The sequence below is a fragment of the Crinia signifera genome, chromosome 7 (genome assembly GCF_055691185.1).
Source record: "Crinia signifera chromosome 7, ASM5569118v1, whole genome shotgun sequence".
Classification (NCBI taxonomy): Eukaryota; Metazoa; Chordata; class Amphibia; order Anura; family Myobatrachidae; genus Crinia; species Crinia signifera.
The window spans coordinates 106,991,926-107,011,806 of NC_139223.1; the positions used below are offsets into that span (position 1 = coordinate 106,991,926).

Consider the following 19,881-nt stretch of genomic DNA (forward strand, 5'->3'; position numbering starts at 1 on the left):
AGCTGCCAAAAGCAGTTGGAATTGGGCCTAAACAGTGTGGTAAGTCTTTAGGTGATGGCTATGGTGTCTGTTTGACCTCTTCTAAATGTCTGTACTGGCAATAAAAAGAAAAAGTTTCCAATTTAAATAGCTAGAGAATAAAAACAATTTGCCAGTTATGTGAAAAAACCTACAGCACCTGGTGTTCCCATATGGTCTCCCACCCAAGTACTAACCAGGCCCAACACTGCTTAGCTTCCAAGATCAGACGAGATTGGGCCTATGCAATGTGGTATGGCTGTAGGTGAGATACATGCACTTTTTTGCCCTCTTCTACTTCTATCACCAGGTAAGCTAATAAAAAAGTTTCCTAACTGTTTTGGCTTAATGAAAAAAATCATGTTTTGGTAATGTAAAAAGACCTACAGGACATGATATTAGCAGGGGATCTTAAATGAAACTACTAAAGAGGCTCATACACTGTTTAGCTGCCAAAAGCAGTTGGAATTGGGCCTAAACAGTGTGGTAAGTCTTTAGGTGATGGCTATTGTGTCTGTTTGACCTCTTCCAAATGTCTGTACTGGCAATAAAAAGAAAAAGTTTCCAATTTAAATAGCTAGAGAATAAAAACAATTTGCCAGTAATGTGAAAAAACCTACAGCACCTGGTGTTCCCATGTGGTCTCCCACCCAAGTACTAACCAGGCCCAACACTGCTTAGCTTCCAAGATCAGACGAGATTGGGCCTATCCAATGTGGTATGGCTGTAGGTGAGATACATGCTCTTTTTTGCCCTCTTCTCTTCTATCACCAGGTAAGCTAATAAAAAAGCTTCCTAACTGTTTTTGCTTACTAAAAAAAATCATGTGTTGGTAATGTAAAAAGACCTACAGGACATGATATTAGCAAGGGATCTTAAATTAAACTACTAAAGAGGCTCAACACTGTTTAGCTGCTAAAAGCAGTTGGAATTGGGCCTAAACAGTGTGGTAAGTCTTTAGGTGATGGCTATTGTGTCTGTTTGACCTCTTACAAATGTCTCTACAGGCAATAAAAAGAAAAAGTTTCCAATTTAAATAGCTAGAGAATAAAAACAATTTGCAAGTAATGTGAAAAAACCTACAGCACCTGGTGTTCCCATGTGGTCTCCCACCCAAGTACTAACCAGGCCCAACACTGCTTAGCTTCCAAGATCAGACGAGATTGGGCATATCCAATGTGGTATGGCTGTAGGTGAGATACAGGCACTTTTTTGCCCTCTTCTACTTCTATCACCAGGTAAGCTAATAAAAAAGTTTCGTAACTGTTTTTGCTTACTGAAAAAAATCATGTGTTGGCAATGTAAAAAGACCTACAGGACATGATATTAGCAGGGGATCTTAAATGAAACTACTAAAGAGGCTCAACACTGTTTAGCTGCCAAAAGCAGTTGGAATTGGGCCTAAACAGTGTGGTAAGTCTTTAGGTGATGGCTATTGTGTATGTTTGACCTCTTCTAAATGTCTGTGCTGGCAATAAAAAGAAAAAGTTTCCAATTTAAATAGATAGAGAATAAAAACAATTTGCCAGTAATGTGAAAAAACCTACAGCACCTGGTGTTCCCATGTGGTCTCCCACCCAAGTACTAACCAGGACCAACACTGCTTAGCTTCCAAGATCAGACGAGATTGTGCCTATGCAATGTGGTATGGCTGTAGGTGAGATACATGCACTTTTTTGCCCTTTTCTACTTCTATCACCAGGTAAGCTAATAGAAAAGTTTCCTAACTGTTTTGGCTTAATGAAAAAAATCATGTTTTGGTAATGTAAAAAGACCTACAGGACATGATATTGGCAGGGGATCTTAAATGAAACTACTAAAGAGGCTCATACACTGTTTTGCTGCCAAAAGCAGTTGGAATTGGGCCTAAACAGTGTGGTAAGTCTTTAGGTGATGGCTATTGTGTCTGTTTGACCTCTTCCAAATGTCTGTACTGGCAATAAAAAGAAAAAGTTTCCAATTTAAATAGCTAGAGAATAAAAACAATTTGCCAGTAATGTGAAAAAACCTACAGCACCTGGTGTTCCCATGTGGTCTCCCACCCAAGTACTAACCAGGCCCAACACTGCTTAGCTTCCAAGATCAGACGAGATTGGGCCTATCCAATGTGGTATGGCTGTAGGTGAGATACATGCACTTTTTTGCCCTCTTCTACTTCTATCACCAGGTAAGCTAATAAAAAAGTTTCCTAACTGTTTTGGCTTAATGAAAAAAATCATGTTTTGGTAATGTAAAAAGACCTACAGGACATGATATTAGCAGGGGATCTTAAATGAAACTACTAAAGAGGCTCATACACTGTTTAGCTGCCAAAAGCAGTTGGAATTGGGCCTAAACAGTGTGGTAAGTCTTTAGGTGATGGCTATTGTGTATGTTTGACCTCTTCTAAATGTCTGTGCTGGCAATAAAAAGAAAAAGTTTCCAATTTAAATAGATAGAGAATAAAAACAATTTGCCAGTAATGTGAAAAAACCTACAGCACCTGGTGTTCCCATGTGGTCTCCCACCCAAGTACTAACCAGGCCCAACACTGCTTAGCTTCCAAGATCAGACGAGATTGGGCCTATCCAATGTGGTATGGCTGTAGGTGAGATACATGCACTTTTTTGCCCTCTTCTACTTCTATCACCAGGTAAGCTAATAAAAAAGTTTCCTAACTGTTTTGGCTTAATGAAAAAAATCATGTTTTGGTAATGTAAAAAGACCTACAGGACATGATATTAGCAGGGGATCTTAAATGAAACTACTAAAGAGGCTCATACACTGTTTAGCTGCCAAAAGCAGTTGGAATTGGGCCTAAACAGTGTGGTAAGTCTTTAGGTGATGGCTATTGTGTCTGTTTGACCTCTTCCAAATGTCTGTACTGGCAATAAAAAGAAAAAGTTTCCAATTTAAATAGCTAGAGAATAAAAACAATTTGCCAGTAATGTGAAAAAAACTACAGCACCAGGTGTTCCCATGTGGTCTCCCACCCAAGTACTAACCAGGCCCAACACTGCTTAGCTTCCAAGATCAGACGAGATTGGGCCTATCCAATGTGGTATGGCTGTAGGTGAGATACATGTTCTTTTTTGCCCTCTTCTCTTCTATCACCAGGTAAGCTAATAAAAAAGCTTCCTAACTGTTTTTGCTTACTGAAAAAAATCATGTGTTGGTAATGTAAAAAGACCTACAGGACATGATATTAGCAGGGGATCTTAAATTAAACTACTAAAGAGGCTCAACACTGTTTAGCTGCCAAAAGCAGTTGGAATTGGGCCTAAACAGTGTGGTAAGTCTTTAGGTGATGGCTATTGTGTCTGTTTGACCTCTTACAAATGTCTCTACAGGCAATAAAAAGAAAAAGTTTCCAAATTAAATAGCTAGAGAATAAAAACTATTTGCCAGTAATGTGAAAAAACCTACAGCACCTGGTGTTCCCATGTGGTCTCCCACCCAAGTACTAACCAGGCCCAACACTGCTTAGCTTCCAAGATCAGGCGAGATTGGGCATATCCAATGTGGTATGGCTGTAGGTGAGATACAGGCACTTTTTTGCCCTCTTTTACTTCTATCACCAGGTAAGCTAATAAAAAAGTTTCGTAACTGTTTTTGCTTACTGAAAAAAATCATGTGTTGGCAATGTAAAAAGACCTACAGGACATGATATTAGCAGGGGATCTTAAATGAAACTACTAAAGAGGCTCAACACTGTTTAGCTGCCAAAAGCAGTTGGAATTGGGCCTAAACAGTGTGGTAAGTCTTTAGGTGATGGCTATTGTGTATGTTTGACCTCTTCTAAATGTCTGTGCTGGCAATAAAAAGAAAAAGTTTCCAATTTAAATAGATAGAGAATAAAAACAATTTGCCAGTAATGTGAAAAAACCTACAGCACCTGGTGTTCCCATGTGGTCTCCCACCCAAGTACTAACCAGGCCCAACACTGCTTAGCTTCCAAGATCAGATGAGATTGGGCATATCCAATGAGGTATGGCTGTAGGTGAGATACAGGCACTTTTTTGCCCTCTTTTACTTCTATCACCAGGTAAGCTAATAAAAAAGTTTCGTAACTGTTTTTGCTTACTGAAAAAAATCATGTGTTGGCAAGGTAAAAAGACCTACAGGACATGATATTAGCAGGGGATCTTAAATGAAACTACTAAAGAGGCTCATACACTGTTTAGCTGCCAAAAGCAGTTGGAATTGGGCCTTAACAGTGTGGTAAGTCTTTAGGTGATGGCTATTGTGTCTGTTTGACCTGTTCAAAATGTCTGTACTGGCAATAAAAAGAAAAAGTTTCCAATTTAAATAGCTAGAGAATAAAAACAATTTGCCAGTAATGTGAAAAAACCTACAGCACCAGGTGTTCCCATGTGGTCTCCCACCCAAGTACTAACCAGGCCCAACACTGCTTAGCTTCCAAGATCAGACGAGATTGGGCCTATCCAATGTGGTATGGCTGTAGGTGAGATACATGTTCTTTTTTGCCCTCTTCTCTTCTATCACCAGGTAAGCTAATAAAAAAGCTTCCTAACTGTTTTTGCTTACTGAAAAAAATCATGTGTTGGTAATGTAAAAAGACCTACAGGACATGATATTAGCAGGGGATCTTAAATTAAACTACTAAAGAGGCTCAACACTGTTTAGCTGCCAAAAGCAGTTGGAATTGGGCCTAAACAGTGTGGTAAGTCTTTAGGTGATGGCTATTGTGTCTGTTTGACCTCTTACAAATGTCTCTACAGGCAATAAAAAGAAAAAGTTTCCAATTTAAATAGCTAGAGAATAAAAACAATTTGCCAGTAATGTGAAAAAACCTACAGCACCTGGTGTTCCCATGTGGTCTCCCACCCAAATACTAACCAGGCCCAACACTGCTTAGCTTCCAAGATCAGGCGAGATTGGGCATATCCAATGTGGTATGGCTGTAGGTGAGATACAGGCACTTTTTTGCCCTCTTTTACTTCTATCACCAGGTAAGCTAATAAAAAAGTTTCGTAACTGTTTTTGCTTACTGAAAAAAATCATGTGTTGGCAATGTAAAAAGACCTACAGGACATGATATTAGCAGGGGATCTTAAATGAAACTACTAAAGAGGCTCAACACTGTTTAGCTGCCAAAAGCAGTTGGAATTGGGCCTAAACAGTGTGGTAAGTCTTTAGGTGATGGCTATTGTGTATGTTTGACCTCTTCTAAATGTCTGTGCTGGCAATAAAAAGAAAAAGTTTCCAATTAAAATAGATAGAGAATAAAAACAATTTGCAAGTAATGTGAAAAACCTACAGCACCTGGTGTTCCCATGTGGTCTCCCACCCAAGTACTAACCAGGCCCAACACTGCTTAGCTTCCAAGATCAGACGAGATTGGGCATATCCAATGTGGTATGGCTGTAGGTGAGATACAGGCACTTTTTTGCCCTCTTCTACTTCTATCACCAGGTAAGCTAATAAAAAAGTTTCGTAACTGTTTTTGCTTACTGAAAAAAATCATGTGTTGGCAATGTAAAAAGACCTACAGGACATGATATTAGCAGGGGATCTTAAATTAAACTACTAAAGAGGCTCAACACTGTTTAGCTGCCAAAAGCAGTTGGAATTGGGCCTAAACAGTGTGGTAAGTCTTTAGGTGATGGCTATTGTGTATGTTTGACCTCTTCTAAATGTCTGTGCTGGCAATAAAAAGAAAAAGTTTCCAATTTAAATAGATAGAGAATAAAAACATTTTGCAAGTAATGTGAAAAACCTACAGCACCTGGTGTTCCCATGTGGTCTCCCACCCAAGTACTAACCAGGCCCAACACTGCTTAGCTTCCAAGATCAGACGAGATTGGGCCTATCCAATGTGGTATGGCTGTAGGTGAGATACATGCACTTTTTTGCCCTCTTCTACTTCTATCACCAGGTAAGCTAATAAAAAAGTTTCCTAACTGTTTTGGCTTAATGAAAAAAATCATGTTTTGGTAATGTAAAAAGACCTACAGGACATGATATTAGCAGGGGATCTTAAATGAAACTACGAAAGAGGCTCATACACTGTTTAGCTGCCAAAAGCAGTTGGAATTGGGCCTAAACAGTGTGGTAAGTCTTTAGTTGATGGCTATTGTGTCTGTTTGACCTCTTCCAAATGTCTGTACTGGCAATAAAAAGAAAAAGTTTCCAATTTAAATAGCTAGAGAATAAAAACAATTTGCCAGTAATGTGAAAAAACCTACAGCACCAGGTGTTCCCATGTGGTCTCCCACCCAAGTACTAACCAGGCCCAACACTGCTTAGCTTCCAAGATCAGACGAGATTGGGCCTATCCAATGTGGTATGGCTGTAGGTGAGATACATGCTCTTTTTTGCCCTCTTCTCTTCTATCACCAGGTAAGCTAATAAAAAAGCTTCCTAACTGTTTTTGCTTACTGAAAAAAATCATGTGTTGGTAATGTAAAAAGACCTACAGGACATGATATTAGCAGGGGATCTTAAATTAAACTACTAAAGAGGCTCAACACTGTTTAGCTGCCAAAAGCAGTTGGAATTGGGCCTAAACAGTGTGGTAAGTCTTTAGGTGATGGCTATTGTGTCTGTTTGACCTCTTACAAATGTCTCTACAGGCAATAAAAAGAAAAAGTTTCCAATTTAAATAGCTAGAGAATAAAAACAATTTGCCAGTAATGTGAAAAAACCTACAGCACCTGGTGTTCCCATGTGGTCTCCCACCCAAGTACTAATCAGGCCCAACACTGCTTAGCTTCCAAGATCAGACGAGATTGGGCCTATCCAATGTGGTATGGCTGTAGGTGAGATACAGGCACTTTTTTGCCCTCTTCTACTTCTATCAGCGGGTAAGCTAATAAAAAAGTTTCGTAACTGTTTTTGCTTACTGAAAAAAATCATGTGTTGGCAATGTAAAAAGACCTACAGGACATGATATTAGCAGGGGATCTTAAATTAAACTACTAAAGAGGCTCAACACTGTTTAGCTGCCAAAAGCAGTTGGAATTGGGCCTAAACAGTGTGGTAAGTCTTTAGGTGATGGCTATTGTGTATGTTTGACCTCTTCTAAATGTCTGTGCTGGCAATAAAAAGAAAAAGTTTCCAATTTAAATAGATAGAGAATAAAAACAATTTGCAAGTAATGTGAAAAACCTACAGCACCTGGTGTTCCCATGTGGTCTCCCACCCAAGTACTAACCAGGCCCAACACTGCTTAGCTTCCAAGATCAGACGAGATTGGGCCTATCCAATGTGGTATGGCTGTAGGTGAGATACATGCACTTTTTTGCCCTCTTCTACTTCTATCACCAGGTAAGCTAATAAAAAAGTTTCCTAACTGTTTTGGCTTAATGAAAAAAATCATGTTTTGGTAATGTAAAAAGACCTACAGGACATGATATTAGCAGGGGATCTTAAATGAAACTACTAAAGAGGCTCATACACTGTTTAGCTGCCAAAAGCAGTTGGAATTGGGCCTAAACAGTGTGGTAAGTCTTTAGGTGATGGCTATTGTGTCTGTTTGACCTCTTCCAAATGTCTGAACTGGCAATAAAAAGAAAAAGTTTCCAATTTAAATAGCTAGAGAATAAAAACAATTTGCCAGTAATGTGAAAAAACCTACAGCACCAGGTGTTCCCATGTGGTCTCCCACTCAAGAACTAACCAGGCCCAACACTGCTTAGCTTCCAAGATCAGACGAGATTGGGCCTATCCAATGTGGTATGGCTGTAGGTGAGATACATGCTCTTTTTTGCCCTCTTCTCTTCTATCACCAAGTAAGCTAATAAAAAAGCTTCCTAACTGTTTTTGCTTACTGAAAAAAATCATGTGTTGGTAATGTAAAAAGACCTACAGGACATGATATTAGCAGGGGATCTTAAATTAAACTACTAAAGAGGCTCAACACTGTTTAGCTGCCAAAAGCAGTTGGAATTGGGCCTAAACAGTGTGGTAAGTCTTTAGGTGATGGCTATTGTGTCTGTTTGACCTCTTACAAATGTCTCTACAGGCAATAAAAAGAAAAAGTTTCCAATTTAAATAGCTAGAGAATAAAAACAATTTGCCAGTAATGTGAAAAAACCTACAGCACCTGGTGTTCCCATGTGGTCTCCCACCCAAGTACTAATCAGGCCCAACACTGCTTAGCTTCCAAGATCAGACGAGATTGGGCATATCCAATGTGGTATGGCTGTAGGTGAGATACAGGCACTTTTTTGCCCTCTTCTACTTCTATCACCAGGTAAGCTAATAAAAAAGTTTCGTAACTGTTTTTGCTTACTGAAAAAAATCATGTGTTGGCAATGTAAAAAGACCTACAGGACATGATATTAGCAGGGGATCTTAAATTAAACTACTAAAGAGGCTCAACACTGTTTAGCTGCCAAAAGCAGTTGGAATTGGGCCTTAACAGTGTGGTAAGTCTTTAGGTGATGGCTATTGTGTCTGTTTGACCTCTTCTAAATGTCTGTGCTGGCAATAAAAAGAAAAAGTTTCCAATTTAAATAGATAGAGAATAAAAACAATTTGCCAGTAATGTGAAAAAACCTACAGCACCTGGTGTTCCCATGTGGTCTCCCACCCAAGTACTAACCAGGCCCAACACTGCTTAGCTTCCAAGATCAGACGAGATTGGGCCTATCCAATGTGGTATGGCTGTAGGTGAGATGCATGCTCTTTTTTGCCCTCTTCTCTTCTATCACCAGGTAAGCTAATAAAAAAGCTTCCTAACTGTTTTTGCTTATTGAAAAAAATCATGTGTTGGTAATGTAAAAAGACCTACAGGACATGATATTAGCAGGGGATCTTAAATAAAACTACTGAAGAGGCTCAACACTGTTTAGCTGCCAAAAGCAGTTGGAATTGGGCCTAAACAGTGTGGTAAGTCTTTAGGTGATGGCTATTGTGTCTGTTTAACCTCTTACAAATGTCTCTACAGGCAATAAAAAGAAAAAGTTTCCAATTTAAATAGCTAGAGAATAAAAACAATTTGCCAGTAATGTGAAAAAACCTACAGCACCTGGTGTTCCCATGTGGTCTCCCATCCAGGTACTAACCAGGCCCAACACTGCTTAGCTTCCAAGATCAGACGAGATTGTGCATATCCAATATGGTATGGCTGTAGGTGAGATACAGGCACTTTTTTGCCCTCTTCTACTTCTATCACCAGGTAAGCTAATAAAAAAGTTTCGTAACTGTTTTTGCTTACTGAAAAAAATCATGTGTTGGCAATGTAAAAAGACCTACAGGACATGATATTAGCAGGGGATCTTAAATTAAACTACTAAAGAGGCTCAACACTGTTTAGCTGCCAAAAGCAGTTGGAATTGGGCCTAAACAATGTGGTAAGTCTTTAGGTGATGGCTATTGTGTATGTTTGACCTCTTCTAAATGTCTGTGCTGGCAATAAAAAGAAAAAGTTTCCAATTTAAATAGATAGAGAATAAAAACAATTTGCCAGTAATGTGAAAAAACCTACAGCACCTGGTGTTCCCATGTGGTCTCCCACCCAAGTACTAACCAGGCCCAACACTGCTTAGCTGCCAAGATCAGACGAGATTGGGCCTATCCAATGTGGTATGGCTGTAGGTGAGATACAGGCACTTTTTTGCCCTCTTCTACTTCTATCACCAGGTAAGCTAATAAAAAAGTTTCGTAACTGTTTTTGCTTACTGAAAAAAATCACGTGTTGGCAATGTAAAAAGACCTACAGGACATGATATTAGCAGGGGGTCTTAAATGAAACTACTAAAGAGGCTCAACACTGTTTAGCTGCCAAAAGCAGTTGGAATTGGGCCTAAACAGTGTGGTAAGTCTTTAGGTGATGGCTATTGTGTCTGTTTGACCTCTTACAAATGTCTGTACAGGCAATAAAAAGAAAAAGTTTCCAATTTAAATAGCTAGAGAATAAAAACAATTTGCCAGTAATGTGAAAAAACCTACAGCACCTGGTGTTCCCATGTGGTCTCCCACCCAAGTACTAACCAGGCCCAACACTGCTTAGCTTCCAAGATCAGACGAGATTGGGTACATCCAATGTGGTATGGCTGTAGGTGAGATGCAGGCACTTTTTTGCCCTCTTCTACTTCTATCACCAGGTAAGCTAATAAAAAAGTTTCGTAACTGTTTTTGCTTGCTGAAAAAAATCATGTGTTGGCAATGTAAAAAGACCTACAGGACATGATATTAGCAGGGGATCTTAAATTAAACTACTAAAGAGGCTCAACACTGTTTAGCTGCCAAAAGCAGTTGGAATTGGGCCTAAACAGTGTGGTAAGTCTTTAGGTGATGGCTATTGTGTCTGTTTGACCTCTTCCAAATGTCTGTACTGGCAATAAAAAGAAAAAGTTTCCAATTTAAATAGCTAGAGAATAAAAACAATTTGCCAGTAATGTGAAAAAACCTACAGCACCAGGTGTTCCCATGTGGTCTCCCACCCAAGTACTAACCAGGCCCAACACTGCTTAGCTTCCAAGATCAGACGAGATTGGGCCTATCCAATGTGGTATGGCTGTAGGTGAGATACATTCTCTTTTTTGCCCTCTTCTCTTCTATCACCATGTAAGCTAATAAAAAAGCTTCCTAACTGTTTTTGCTTACTGAAAAAAATCATGTGTTGGTAATGTAAAAAGACCTACAGGACATGATATTAGCAGGGGATCTTAAATTAAACTACTAAAGAGGCTCAACACTGTTTAGCTGCCAAAAGCAGTTGGAATTGGGCCTAAACAGTGTGGTAAGTCTTTAGGTGATGGCTATTGTGTCTGTTTGACCTCTTACAAATGTCTCTACAGGCAATAAAAAGAAAAAGTTTCCAATTTAAATATCTAGAGAATAAAAACAATTTGCCAGTAATGTGAAAAAACCTACAGCACCTGGTGTTCCCATGTGGTCTCCCACCCAAGTACTAACCAGGCCCAACACTGCTTAGCTTCCAAGATCAGACGTGATTGGGCATATCCAATGTGGTATGGCTGTAGGTGGGATACAGGCACTTTTTTGCCCTCTTCTCTTCTATCACCAGGTAAGCTAATAAAAAAGCTTCCTAACTGTTTTTGCTTACTAAAAAAAATCATGTGTTGGTAATGTAAAAAGACCTACAGGACATGATATTAGCAGGGGATCTTAAATTAAACTACTAAAGAGGCTCAACACTGTTTAGCTGCCAAAAGCAGTTGGAATTGGGCCTAAACAGTGTGGTAAGTCTTTAGGTGATGGCTATTGTGTCTGTTTGACCTCTTACAAATGTCTCTACATGCAATAAAAAGAAAAAGTTTCCAATTTAAATAGCTAGAGAATAAAAACAATTTGCCAGTAATGTGAAAAAACCTACAGCACCTGGTGTTCCCATGTGGTCTCCCACCCAAGTACTAAGCAGGCCCAACACTGCTTAGCTTCCAAGATCAGACGAGATTGGGCATATCCAATGAGGTATGGCTGTAGGTGAGATACAGGCACTTTTTTGCCCTCTTTTACTTCTATCACCAGGTAAGCTAATAAAAAAGTTTCGTAACTGTTTTTGCTTACTGAAAAAAATCATGTGTTGGCAAGGTAAAAAGACCTACAGGACATGATATTAGCAGGGGATCTTAAATTAAACTACTAAAGAGGCTCAACACTGTTTAGCTGCCAAAAGCAGTTGGAATTGGGCCTAAACAGTGTGGTAAGTCTTTAGGTGATGGCTATTGTGTATGTTTGACCTCTTCTAAATGTCTGTGCTGGCAATAAAAAGAAAAAGTTTCCAATTTAAATATCTAGAGAATAAAAACAATTTGCCAGTAATGTGAAAAAACCTACAGCACCTGGTGTTCCCATGTGGTCTCCCACCCAAGCACTAACCAGGCCCAACACTGCTTAGCTTCCAAGATCAGACGTGATTGGGCATATCCAATGTGGTATGGCTGTAGGTGGGATACAGGCACTTTTTTGCCCTCTTCTCTTCTATCACCAGGTAAGCTAATAAAAAAGCTTCCTAACTGTTTTTGCTTACTAAAAAAAATCATGTGTTGGTAATGTAAAAAGACCTACAGGACATGATATTAGCAGGGGATCTTACATTTTTTTTTTTTTTTTTTTTAAATGCTGTTTATTTGAATTTTCAATAAATCAAAAAAAAGAAATACACAATGTGAACGACATATGACATTTGTACATTGTACTGTTACAAAACAGAATTTAGTCGAGATGCAATTCCTAACATGGTATATGTTATTAAATTCTCTATCTGATGTTGTCTAAAGAGATTAAAGTTATATTACTGAACCTACGTATTTTGGTGAGTTATTGTTTTACTGTCTTAATCTAGCTATTGTTATAACACTATTCCTGTCATTTTGACTAATATCGTTCGTGAGTTGAGCTAACACAATTATGAATCTAACATCCTAAACACGTAACATAAACACAAAAGACTAGGGTGACGCAGGGTAAAAAGGGAGAGGGGGTAGGATAGGAGTGGGGGGGGGGGGGGAGAGGGAGGAGGGGGGGGTATGTCCACCAAACAGAATATTTACACTTATAATGTAATTGAGAAGAAAATAAAGGTAGGTATACTGAACCGATTTAGGCTTGATTTTTGCACTTCCATTAATCAACCTCTACACATCATATATAAAGCTTGATCAGTCAAAAATGTCATGGGTTTGTTTTACATCTGGACTTCTGCTTCTATTGGGGTTTCCAATTTTCAAATACCGATGAGATGTGGAGTTTTTCATTATCATCCAGCATATTTATGAAAGGCGTCCATTTTTGATAAAAAGTTCTTGCACCGTTCACCAAATCCATTCTGGCGTAGCGTCTTTCAAAAAATAGGATCTGTAATACTTTTTGTTTAAGATCTGTTACACCTGGAGCTGACTTCTTAGTCCAATGTATTAAAATACATTTCCTTGCAATTGTTAGAATCATTATAAGTAGAGAGAACTCTTGTTTATTGAGATTTTGGGTTGACCAGTCTCTATACGAAATTCCCATATATGCTGCTATGCTCGGTTTAAAATCTGTGGTGAACATATTATTTAAAAATTGCAATGTTTTATTCCAAAATATTTTTAGCTTATAACAATTCCACATACAATGTGAGTAATTTGCATCCCGCATTCCACATTTAATACAGTTCCCTTCCTCTCCTGGGACCATGAATTTTCGTCTGTGTGGGGTAATGTATGCGCGATGCAAAGTCCTCACATAGACCTCTTGCAAATATACCGATTTCAAAGCTGCCATAGATTTATCATGAGAGTCAAGCATATCTGAGACACAGGTAATTGTAGGAACATCTGCATTCCATCTCTGCCATAAGTTATTCCATTGCGGATCTTTTGCTAGGTCTGTGTTCATTACTATATTATATAAAAATTTAACCTTATAGGGTTTTTCTTTTGTATAACTTAACAGTGCATCTATACTTGTTAATTGGGAAATCAGAGTCACCCTTCCCTTTATCAACTCCGGGAATTTTAAGGATTGTAAAAAGTGTCTAACTTGTAGGAACATGAACATGTGTGACTTTGGGAGGTTATATGTAGATGCCAAGATCTCGAATGAATACATTTTTCCCCCTGGATCGAACATTTTTGAGGAGGTATCTAATCCTTTTTCTTTCCAGATTTTAAAGCCAGAGTTCAAAATTGATGGGGGGAACGATGGATTGCCCCATAATGGAACATAGTGTGTAGTATTTGGGTTTCTTTTAGTTACCTTATTCATTTCTATCCAAGCCACCCGCGTGTCTTTGAACAGAATATGTGTCTTCTTTTCAGTAGGGATCTTGGATAGGTCTGACTGGAGCAGAGCACTAGGGGAATAAGGGTAAAACGCTGCACATTCCATTTTGTAATCTGTGTAAACTGAATTTACTGTTATCCAATCACTTATATATCTGAAGAATATTGCCATTGAGTATGCCTTAAGATCTGGGTAGCTTAGGCCTCCTTGGGATTTTAAAGTTTTGAGTTTATTTTTTGCTATCCTCGGCCTCTTGTTTTGCCAAATAAATTTGGTGAAAATTGCGTCTAATTTTGCAATATCTGTTTTGTTTAATGCAATTGGCAACATTTGCATTTTGTAAAAGATTTTCGGGAATATGATAGCCCGTATTATTGCTAGTCTGCCTAGGAGGGAGAGCGGTAGATCTTTCCACGCTTCTAACTTAGTCGCAATCTGTGAAATGACAGGTGTATAGTTTAAAGAGTACAACCTTGACAGGTCTGCTGGTATGTTCACCCCTAAATATTTAAAATGTGAGTCATTTATAATGAACGGTATGTTTGGATTATCAATCAAGTTTGCGTTTGGTAGACCCAAGGGCAATACCTCAGACTTGGTCAGATTTACCCTATATCCTGAAACAATTCCGAAAGAGCGAATGAGATGAAGCAAGGCAGGGAAAGATTGGGAGGGATTAGTAATAAAGATCAAGGTGTCGTCTGCAAATAGTGATATTTTTAGTTCTTCTTTGCCAATTTTAATTCCTTGAATCAGTGAGGAGGACCTTACTGCTATCGCGAGGGGCTCAATAGCCAACGCGAATAGCAAAGATGAGAGGGGACAGCCCTGCCGAGTGCCCCTGGCCAATCTGAAAGGTGATGATAAAACTCCATTGCAGGCAACCATCGATATTGGGGATTTATATAGCGTTTGGATTATATTTATAAATAGTGATGGAAAACCGAATCCAGCCAAAGTTTTGAAAAGATGAGGCCACAAGACCATATCAAAGGCCTTCTCGGCGTCTAGCGTTAATATTACACCAGACGCCGAGAAGGGCAGATCATCTGCCCGCTGGATAGCTGTCAGTACACTTCTTACATTAACGACCGAGTGGCGGCCCGCAATGAAGCCGGTTTGATTTTCATGAATTACAGTGGGTAAAATAGGTTTTAACCTTTCCGCAAGTATCTTGGTAAATATTTTGAAATCTACATTTAGTAGCGATATAGGTCGATATGAGTTTGGAGAATTTAACGGTCTGTTGGGTTTAGGCAAAACTTTTATTATGGCGTCTGTGAAGTGATCTGGTAATATTCCTGAATTAATTATGTTGTTAAAACATGCCATTAGGGGTTCTGCGATTTGATCAGCTATTGTTTTATAAAATTCGTTGGTAAAGCCGTCAGGCCCAGGTGCCTTAGCCAATTTTAGTCTGCCAATAGCCCATAATATTTCTTCTTTGGTTATTGGTTTTATAAGTATCTCTATAAGATTAGATGGGGCCTGAGGCATCGGCAGGGCATCCCAATATTCTTGGGTTAGGTTTAGAAGTGGGTGAGGCCGTGGCTCCTCTTCTCTCATTCGCTCTTCCGGGACCTCCCGTGGGGGTGTATATAGATTTTCATAATACTCCCTAAACATCTCGGCTATTTGTGTATTATTATTCGTAAGCGTACCATCTAATTTTAAAAGGGGTTGTATAATGTTTTGGGTTCTAGATCCCTGTAATAAATTTGTCAAAAGTTTTCCTACTTTATTGCCGAATTTATAGAATTTCGAATTTATATTAAATAGATAAGTATCGCCTTGTAATTGCAGGTATTCCTCAAATTTCGTTTTGGATAATTGGTATTGTAATTTATTAGTGGCCGTAGGGGATATTTTATATTTTTGATAATTATTTGTCAGTTCAGATTGCAATTCTATATAGTCCTTATTTTGTTTTTTCTTCAGTCTCGAAACGTAAGACACCACCTCTCCTCTTAATACTGCTTTAGCAGCTTGCCAAAAAATTTCTGGTTTCTCGGTTGCATATGTACAATTATCTTTACTATAATTAGACCATGTCTGGAGAATTTTGTCTCTAAGGCCTCGAGACTGCGATAAGTGTGACGGAAATCTCCATTGTGGAAAAGTCCGTTCTCTTTTTTGTAACACTAAATGTACTGTTATTAAACCATGATCGGATAGTATTGGGGGAAAAATCTCTGCTCCAGTCATACCTGGGAAAAGGGGTTCAGGAATAAGGATATAATCAATTCTTGATTTAGTTCCATGTGTTAGGGATAAACACGTGAAATCCATTTCTGTTGGGTTAAGTGCCCTCCAAGAGTCTATTAAGTTAAAACATTTTAGTAGATAGGGGACTCCTATTTTAGGTAAGGTGATTGAATTTTTCGGGGGGGGGGGTGATCTGTCTAATATTATTGATGAAAGCAGATTAAGGTCTCCACAAATTATCAGAGATTTTGGGTCAAATGTGTATAGTTTAGCTATCAGGCGTGTAAAGAAAGATCTTTTATATTGTGTAGGTGCATAGATGCTACATATTGCAAGTTCTTTTTCACATAACTCTACTGTTGCTATGACATATCTGCCTTCAGGATCCACATCCATTTTTATTATTTTTATTTTAAGTTGTTTTCTAGCAAGAATTGCTACTCCACATGATTTAGCATTTAGGCTGGCTGAGCCAATTAGTTCCCAGCCCAGCATTGCAAGCTTTTTAATTTCTGGAGGCATTAGGTGAGTTTCCTGAAGGCAGATCACGTCAATCTTCTGCTTATTCAAATATGTTAACATTTTACGCCTCTTTGCTGGGGTATGAATACCTCTTATGTTTAAAGAGCCTATTATAATTGACATGTTATCTTAACGAAATATATTAAGATGTTCCAATGTTTGGTAAGGACATGAACGGGGATAGACACAAATAGGGGGAGAAAGACAGCATAAAGACAAAAAGACATCAATCTAATTAACTAACAATATACTATAATGCAGCTAAGTAAACAACCAAGGAGACTTCCGGCTTTGGTATGCTAAGATCTTGACAGCTCCCAAACTCCTCTACCAATATGTGGTATCGGCTGGCTTCCGTCTGCCAACCTTCCCTTTTTTGCAATTCACTAGGTTATATACCTGTGAAATTTAAAGACATTTCCCACTTCGGAGAACATTTATATATTAAACCATAATTAGCAGTAATCTGCTATAATAATAAACAGTGGACAGTTATGCCGGCTTATCTGAAATGTCCTCTGAGTTTTGATTATGTTTCATGCTAGCAGCAAACTTTTGAGCCTCTGCTGGAGAAGTGAAATCTTTGTTTCCCATAGATGTGCTTATTCTTAGGCGTGCTGGGTACATCATGTAGAACTTGATATTCTTTTTAACCAGTTCAGAGCATACTGGGTTAAATGCCTTACGTGATTTAGACAGTTCAATAGAAAAGTCTTGGTAGATCCTTAGTGAGTGTGTTTCCCAAATAATGGGATTGGTTTTGCGTGATGCTGACCACAGGATTTGCCTGTGTAAATAATTTAATATCTTGAATATTACCACTCTTGGCTTCGCTGTAGAGTGTGACTGTAATGTTCCCATTCTATGTACTCTCTCTATTACTAGGTCAGAGCATTCCTGCTCCACATTCAGAATTTTGGGGAGTGTATTGCGCACAAAGTGTTCTAACTGTGCACCTTTCAGGTTTTCTGGCAAGCCAGTGATTCTCAAATTACAGCGCCTGGCTCTGTTTTCAATATTTTCCACAGATTCACTGAGGCGTTTATTTTCCAATTGCAAAACGCTGACTTCTCTTTGCAGAGATGTGATTTGATCTGTGTTGTCAGAAATCTGAGATTCCGCCGTAGTTATGCGGCCTGTGAGAGAGTGTAGCTGGTCTGTAATATCTGACACAGCTTTTTGCAGGAGAGGGGACATCGTGTTACGTATGGCGTCTACCAGGTCTGAGTAGGATAGTGCAGAAATACCTGTAGCTTGCTCAGGATTCGGATTTACAATAGGCTTCTTAGCCAGCGGGGTACCCTGGGCGTTGTCAGGGTTTGGCTCCGTCGTGTGCTCACCGCGCCTTTTCTCCTGACGCTGCGGCTGCGGGAGCTGAGTCGTTTGCTGCGGAGATTTCGCCGTCGCCGGAGGCTGTTGCCGCTTCTCCATGGTCTCTGGGACTGCTCTGGGCGATCTGGATCTGTGTCTCCGTGGGGTAGACAGTTTGCTGGGTTAAGGGAGTAGGTCAGAGGACGGAGCTCCGTGGAGACGCTGCTCACTCCACGCTGCCGGAACCGGAAGTCAGGGGATCTTAAATTAAACTACTAAAGAGGCTCAACACTGTTTAGCTGCCAAAAGCAGTTGGAATTGGGCCTAAACAGTGTGGTAAGTCTTTAGGTGATGGCTATTGTGTCTGTTTGACCTCTTACAAATGTCTCTACATGCAATAAAAAGAAAAAGTTTCCAATTTAAATAGCTAGAGAATAAAAACAATTTGCCAGTAATGTGAAAAAACCTACAGCACCTGGTGTTCCCATGTGGTCTCCCACCCAAGTACTAACCAGGCCCAACACTGCTTAGCTTCCAAGATCAGACGAGATTGGGCATATCCAATGAGGTATGGCTGTAGGTGAGATACAGGCACTTTTTTGCCCTCTTTTACTTCTATCACCAGGTAAGCTAATAAAAAAGTTTCGTAACTGTTTTTGCTTACTGAAAAAAATCATGTGTTGGCAAGGTAAAAAGACCTACAGGACATGATATTAGCAGGGGATCTTAAATTAAACTACTAAAGAGGCTCAACACTGTTTAGCTGCCAAAAGCAGTTGGAATTGGGCCTAAACAGTGTGGTAAGTCTTTAGGTGATGGCTATTGTGTATGTTTGACCTCTTCTAAATGTCTGTGCTGGCAATAAAAAGAAAAAGTTTCCAATTTAAATAGATAGAGAATAAAAACAATTTGCCAGTAATGTGAAAAAACCTACAGCACCTGGTGTTCCCATGTGGTCTCCCACCCAAGTACTAACCAGGCCCAACACTGCTTAGCTTCCAAGATCAGACGAGATTGGGCCTATCCAATGTGGTATGGCTGTAGGTGAGATACATGCACTTTTTTGCCCTCTTCTACTTCTATCACCAGGTAAGCTAATAAAAAAGTTTCCTAACTGTTTTGGCTTAATGAAAAAAATCATGTTTTGGTAATGTAAAAAGACCTACAGGACATGATATTAGCAGGGGATCTTAAATGAAACTACTAAAGAGGCTCATACACTGTTTAGCTGCCAAAAGCAGTTGGAATTGGGCCTAAACAGTGTGGTAAGTCTTTAGGTGAGGCTATTGTGTCTGTTTGACCTCTTCCAAATGTCTGTACTGGCAATAAAAAGAAAAAGTTTCCAATTTAAATAGATAGAGAATAAAAACAATTTGCCAGTAATGTGAAAAAACCTACAGCACCAGGTGTTCCCATGTGGTCTCCCACCCAAGTACTAACCAGGCCCAACACTGCTTAGCTTCCAAGATCAGACGAGATTGGGCCTATCCAATGTGGTATGGCTGTAGGTGAGATACATGTTCTTTTTTGCCCTCTTCTCTTCTATCACCAGGTAAGCTAATAAAAAAGCTTCCTAACTGTTTTTGCTTACTGAAAAAAATCATGTGTTGGTAATGTAAAAAGACCTACAGGACATGATATTAGCAGGGGATCTTAAATTAAACTACTAAAGAGGCTCAACACTGTTTAGCTGCCAAAAGCAGTTGGAATTTGGCCTAAACAGTGTGGTAAGTCTTTAGGTGATGGCTATTGTGTCTGTTTGACCTCTTACAAATGTCTCTACAGGCAATAAAAAGAAAAAGTTTCCAATTTAAATAGCTAGAGAATAAAAACTATTTGCCAGTAATGTGAAAAAACCTACAGCACCTGGTGTTCTCATGTGGTCTCCCACCCAAGTACTAACCAGGCCCAACACTGCTTAGCTTCCAAGATCAGGCAAGATTGGGCATATCCAATGTGGTATGGCTGTAGGTGAGATACAGGCACTTTTTTGCCCTCTTTTACTTCTATCACCAGGTAAGCTAATAAAAAAGTTTCGTAACTGTTTTTGCTTACTGAAAAAAATCATGTGTTGGCAATGTAAAAAGACCTACAGGACATGATATTAGCAGGGGATCTTAAATGAAACTACTAAAGAGGCTC

At 39.2% G+C, this 19,881-nt stretch overlaps 29 non-coding genes and 1 pseudogene across 29 annotated transcripts; all 30 read right to left on the reverse strand.

Moving 5' to 3' along the window:
• Window positions 1–166: 166 nt before the first annotated feature.
• On the reverse strand, window positions 167–285 carry LOC146023351 (5S ribosomal RNA). Its single transcript, XR_014452772.1, has one exon. It is a non-coding gene; the product is annotated as a 5S ribosomal RNA (ribosomal RNA).
• A 346-nt stretch (window positions 286–631) lies between these two features.
• LOC146022022 (5S ribosomal RNA) lies at window positions 632–750 on the reverse strand. The gene has a single exon (XR_014451490.1). It is a non-coding gene; the product is annotated as a 5S ribosomal RNA (ribosomal RNA).
• Window positions 751–1,094: 344 nt separating this feature from the next.
• Window positions 1,095–1,213, reverse strand: LOC146023588 (5S ribosomal RNA). Its single transcript, XR_014453000.1, has one exon. It is a non-coding gene; the product is annotated as a 5S ribosomal RNA (ribosomal RNA).
• Window positions 1,214–1,558: 345 nt separating this feature from the next.
• On the reverse strand, window positions 1,559–1,677 carry LOC146024777 (5S ribosomal RNA; annotated as a pseudogene).
• A 346-nt stretch (window positions 1,678–2,023) lies between these two features.
• On the reverse strand, window positions 2,024–2,142 carry LOC146022023 (5S ribosomal RNA). Its single transcript, XR_014451491.1, has one exon. It is a non-coding gene; the product is annotated as a 5S ribosomal RNA (ribosomal RNA).
• A 346-nt stretch (window positions 2,143–2,488) lies between these two features.
• Window positions 2,489–2,607, reverse strand: LOC146022024 (5S ribosomal RNA). Its single transcript, XR_014451492.1, has one exon. It is a non-coding gene; the product is annotated as a 5S ribosomal RNA (ribosomal RNA).
• A 346-nt stretch (window positions 2,608–2,953) lies between these two features.
• Window positions 2,954–3,072, reverse strand: LOC146023265 (5S ribosomal RNA). The gene has a single exon (XR_014452688.1). It is a non-coding gene; the product is annotated as a 5S ribosomal RNA (ribosomal RNA).
• Window positions 3,073–3,416: 344 nt separating this feature from the next.
• Window positions 3,417–3,535, reverse strand: LOC146022578 (5S ribosomal RNA). Its single transcript, XR_014452028.1, has one exon. It is a non-coding gene; the product is annotated as a 5S ribosomal RNA (ribosomal RNA).
• Window positions 3,536–3,880: 345 nt separating this feature from the next.
• On the reverse strand, window positions 3,881–3,999 carry LOC146022084 (5S ribosomal RNA). The gene has a single exon (XR_014451552.1). It is a non-coding gene; the product is annotated as a 5S ribosomal RNA (ribosomal RNA).
• Window positions 4,000–4,345: 346 nt separating this feature from the next.
• LOC146022359 (5S ribosomal RNA) lies at window positions 4,346–4,464 on the reverse strand. Its single transcript, XR_014451818.1, has one exon. It is a non-coding gene; the product is annotated as a 5S ribosomal RNA (ribosomal RNA).
• Window positions 4,465–4,808: 344 nt separating this feature from the next.
• Window positions 4,809–4,927, reverse strand: LOC146023636 (5S ribosomal RNA). The gene has a single exon (XR_014453046.1). It is a non-coding gene; the product is annotated as a 5S ribosomal RNA (ribosomal RNA).
• Window positions 4,928–5,271: 344 nt separating this feature from the next.
• On the reverse strand, window positions 5,272–5,390 carry LOC146023599 (5S ribosomal RNA). The gene has a single exon (XR_014453011.1). It is a non-coding gene; the product is annotated as a 5S ribosomal RNA (ribosomal RNA).
• Window positions 5,391–5,734: 344 nt separating this feature from the next.
• On the reverse strand, window positions 5,735–5,853 carry LOC146022025 (5S ribosomal RNA). The gene has a single exon (XR_014451493.1). It is a non-coding gene; the product is annotated as a 5S ribosomal RNA (ribosomal RNA).
• Window positions 5,854–6,199: 346 nt separating this feature from the next.
• LOC146022361 (5S ribosomal RNA) lies at window positions 6,200–6,318 on the reverse strand. The gene has a single exon (XR_014451820.1). It is a non-coding gene; the product is annotated as a 5S ribosomal RNA (ribosomal RNA).
• Window positions 6,319–6,662: 344 nt separating this feature from the next.
• LOC146022621 (5S ribosomal RNA) lies at window positions 6,663–6,781 on the reverse strand. Its single transcript, XR_014452068.1, has one exon. It is a non-coding gene; the product is annotated as a 5S ribosomal RNA (ribosomal RNA).
• A 344-nt stretch (window positions 6,782–7,125) lies between these two features.
• On the reverse strand, window positions 7,126–7,244 carry LOC146022026 (5S ribosomal RNA). Its single transcript, XR_014451494.1, has one exon. It is a non-coding gene; the product is annotated as a 5S ribosomal RNA (ribosomal RNA).
• A 346-nt stretch (window positions 7,245–7,590) lies between these two features.
• Window positions 7,591–7,709, reverse strand: LOC146024274 (5S ribosomal RNA). The gene has a single exon (XR_014453660.1). It is a non-coding gene; the product is annotated as a 5S ribosomal RNA (ribosomal RNA).
• Window positions 7,710–8,053: 344 nt separating this feature from the next.
• Window positions 8,054–8,172, reverse strand: LOC146025520 (5S ribosomal RNA). Its single transcript, XR_014454180.1, has one exon. It is a non-coding gene; the product is annotated as a 5S ribosomal RNA (ribosomal RNA).
• A 345-nt stretch (window positions 8,173–8,517) lies between these two features.
• LOC146022027 (5S ribosomal RNA) lies at window positions 8,518–8,636 on the reverse strand. Its single transcript, XR_014451495.1, has one exon. It is a non-coding gene; the product is annotated as a 5S ribosomal RNA (ribosomal RNA).
• A 344-nt stretch (window positions 8,637–8,980) lies between these two features.
• On the reverse strand, window positions 8,981–9,099 carry LOC146023512 (5S ribosomal RNA). Its single transcript, XR_014452927.1, has one exon. It is a non-coding gene; the product is annotated as a 5S ribosomal RNA (ribosomal RNA).
• Window positions 9,100–9,444: 345 nt separating this feature from the next.
• On the reverse strand, window positions 9,445–9,563 carry LOC146022925 (5S ribosomal RNA). Its single transcript, XR_014452361.1, has one exon. It is a non-coding gene; the product is annotated as a 5S ribosomal RNA (ribosomal RNA).
• Window positions 9,564–9,908: 345 nt separating this feature from the next.
• LOC146022157 (5S ribosomal RNA) lies at window positions 9,909–10,027 on the reverse strand. Its single transcript, XR_014451624.1, has one exon. It is a non-coding gene; the product is annotated as a 5S ribosomal RNA (ribosomal RNA).
• A 345-nt stretch (window positions 10,028–10,372) lies between these two features.
• LOC146022362 (5S ribosomal RNA) lies at window positions 10,373–10,491 on the reverse strand. Its single transcript, XR_014451821.1, has one exon. It is a non-coding gene; the product is annotated as a 5S ribosomal RNA (ribosomal RNA).
• A 344-nt stretch (window positions 10,492–10,835) lies between these two features.
• LOC146025551 (5S ribosomal RNA) lies at window positions 10,836–10,954 on the reverse strand. Its single transcript, XR_014454210.1, has one exon. It is a non-coding gene; the product is annotated as a 5S ribosomal RNA (ribosomal RNA).
• Window positions 10,955–11,298: 344 nt separating this feature from the next.
• LOC146022886 (5S ribosomal RNA) lies at window positions 11,299–11,417 on the reverse strand. The gene has a single exon (XR_014452324.1). It is a non-coding gene; the product is annotated as a 5S ribosomal RNA (ribosomal RNA).
• A 345-nt stretch (window positions 11,418–11,762) lies between these two features.
• On the reverse strand, window positions 11,763–11,881 carry LOC146023275 (5S ribosomal RNA). Its single transcript, XR_014452698.1, has one exon. It is a non-coding gene; the product is annotated as a 5S ribosomal RNA (ribosomal RNA).
• A 6,321-nt stretch (window positions 11,882–18,202) lies between these two features.
• On the reverse strand, window positions 18,203–18,321 carry LOC146025529 (5S ribosomal RNA). The gene has a single exon (XR_014454188.1). It is a non-coding gene; the product is annotated as a 5S ribosomal RNA (ribosomal RNA).
• A 345-nt stretch (window positions 18,322–18,666) lies between these two features.
• LOC146022029 (5S ribosomal RNA) lies at window positions 18,667–18,785 on the reverse strand. The gene has a single exon (XR_014451497.1). It is a non-coding gene; the product is annotated as a 5S ribosomal RNA (ribosomal RNA).
• Window positions 18,786–19,130: 345 nt separating this feature from the next.
• On the reverse strand, window positions 19,131–19,249 carry LOC146022363 (5S ribosomal RNA). The gene has a single exon (XR_014451822.1). It is a non-coding gene; the product is annotated as a 5S ribosomal RNA (ribosomal RNA).
• Window positions 19,250–19,593: 344 nt separating this feature from the next.
• Window positions 19,594–19,712, reverse strand: LOC146024020 (5S ribosomal RNA). Its single transcript, XR_014453417.1, has one exon. It is a non-coding gene; the product is annotated as a 5S ribosomal RNA (ribosomal RNA).
• Between the last annotated feature and the right edge of the window lie 169 nt (window positions 19,713–19,881).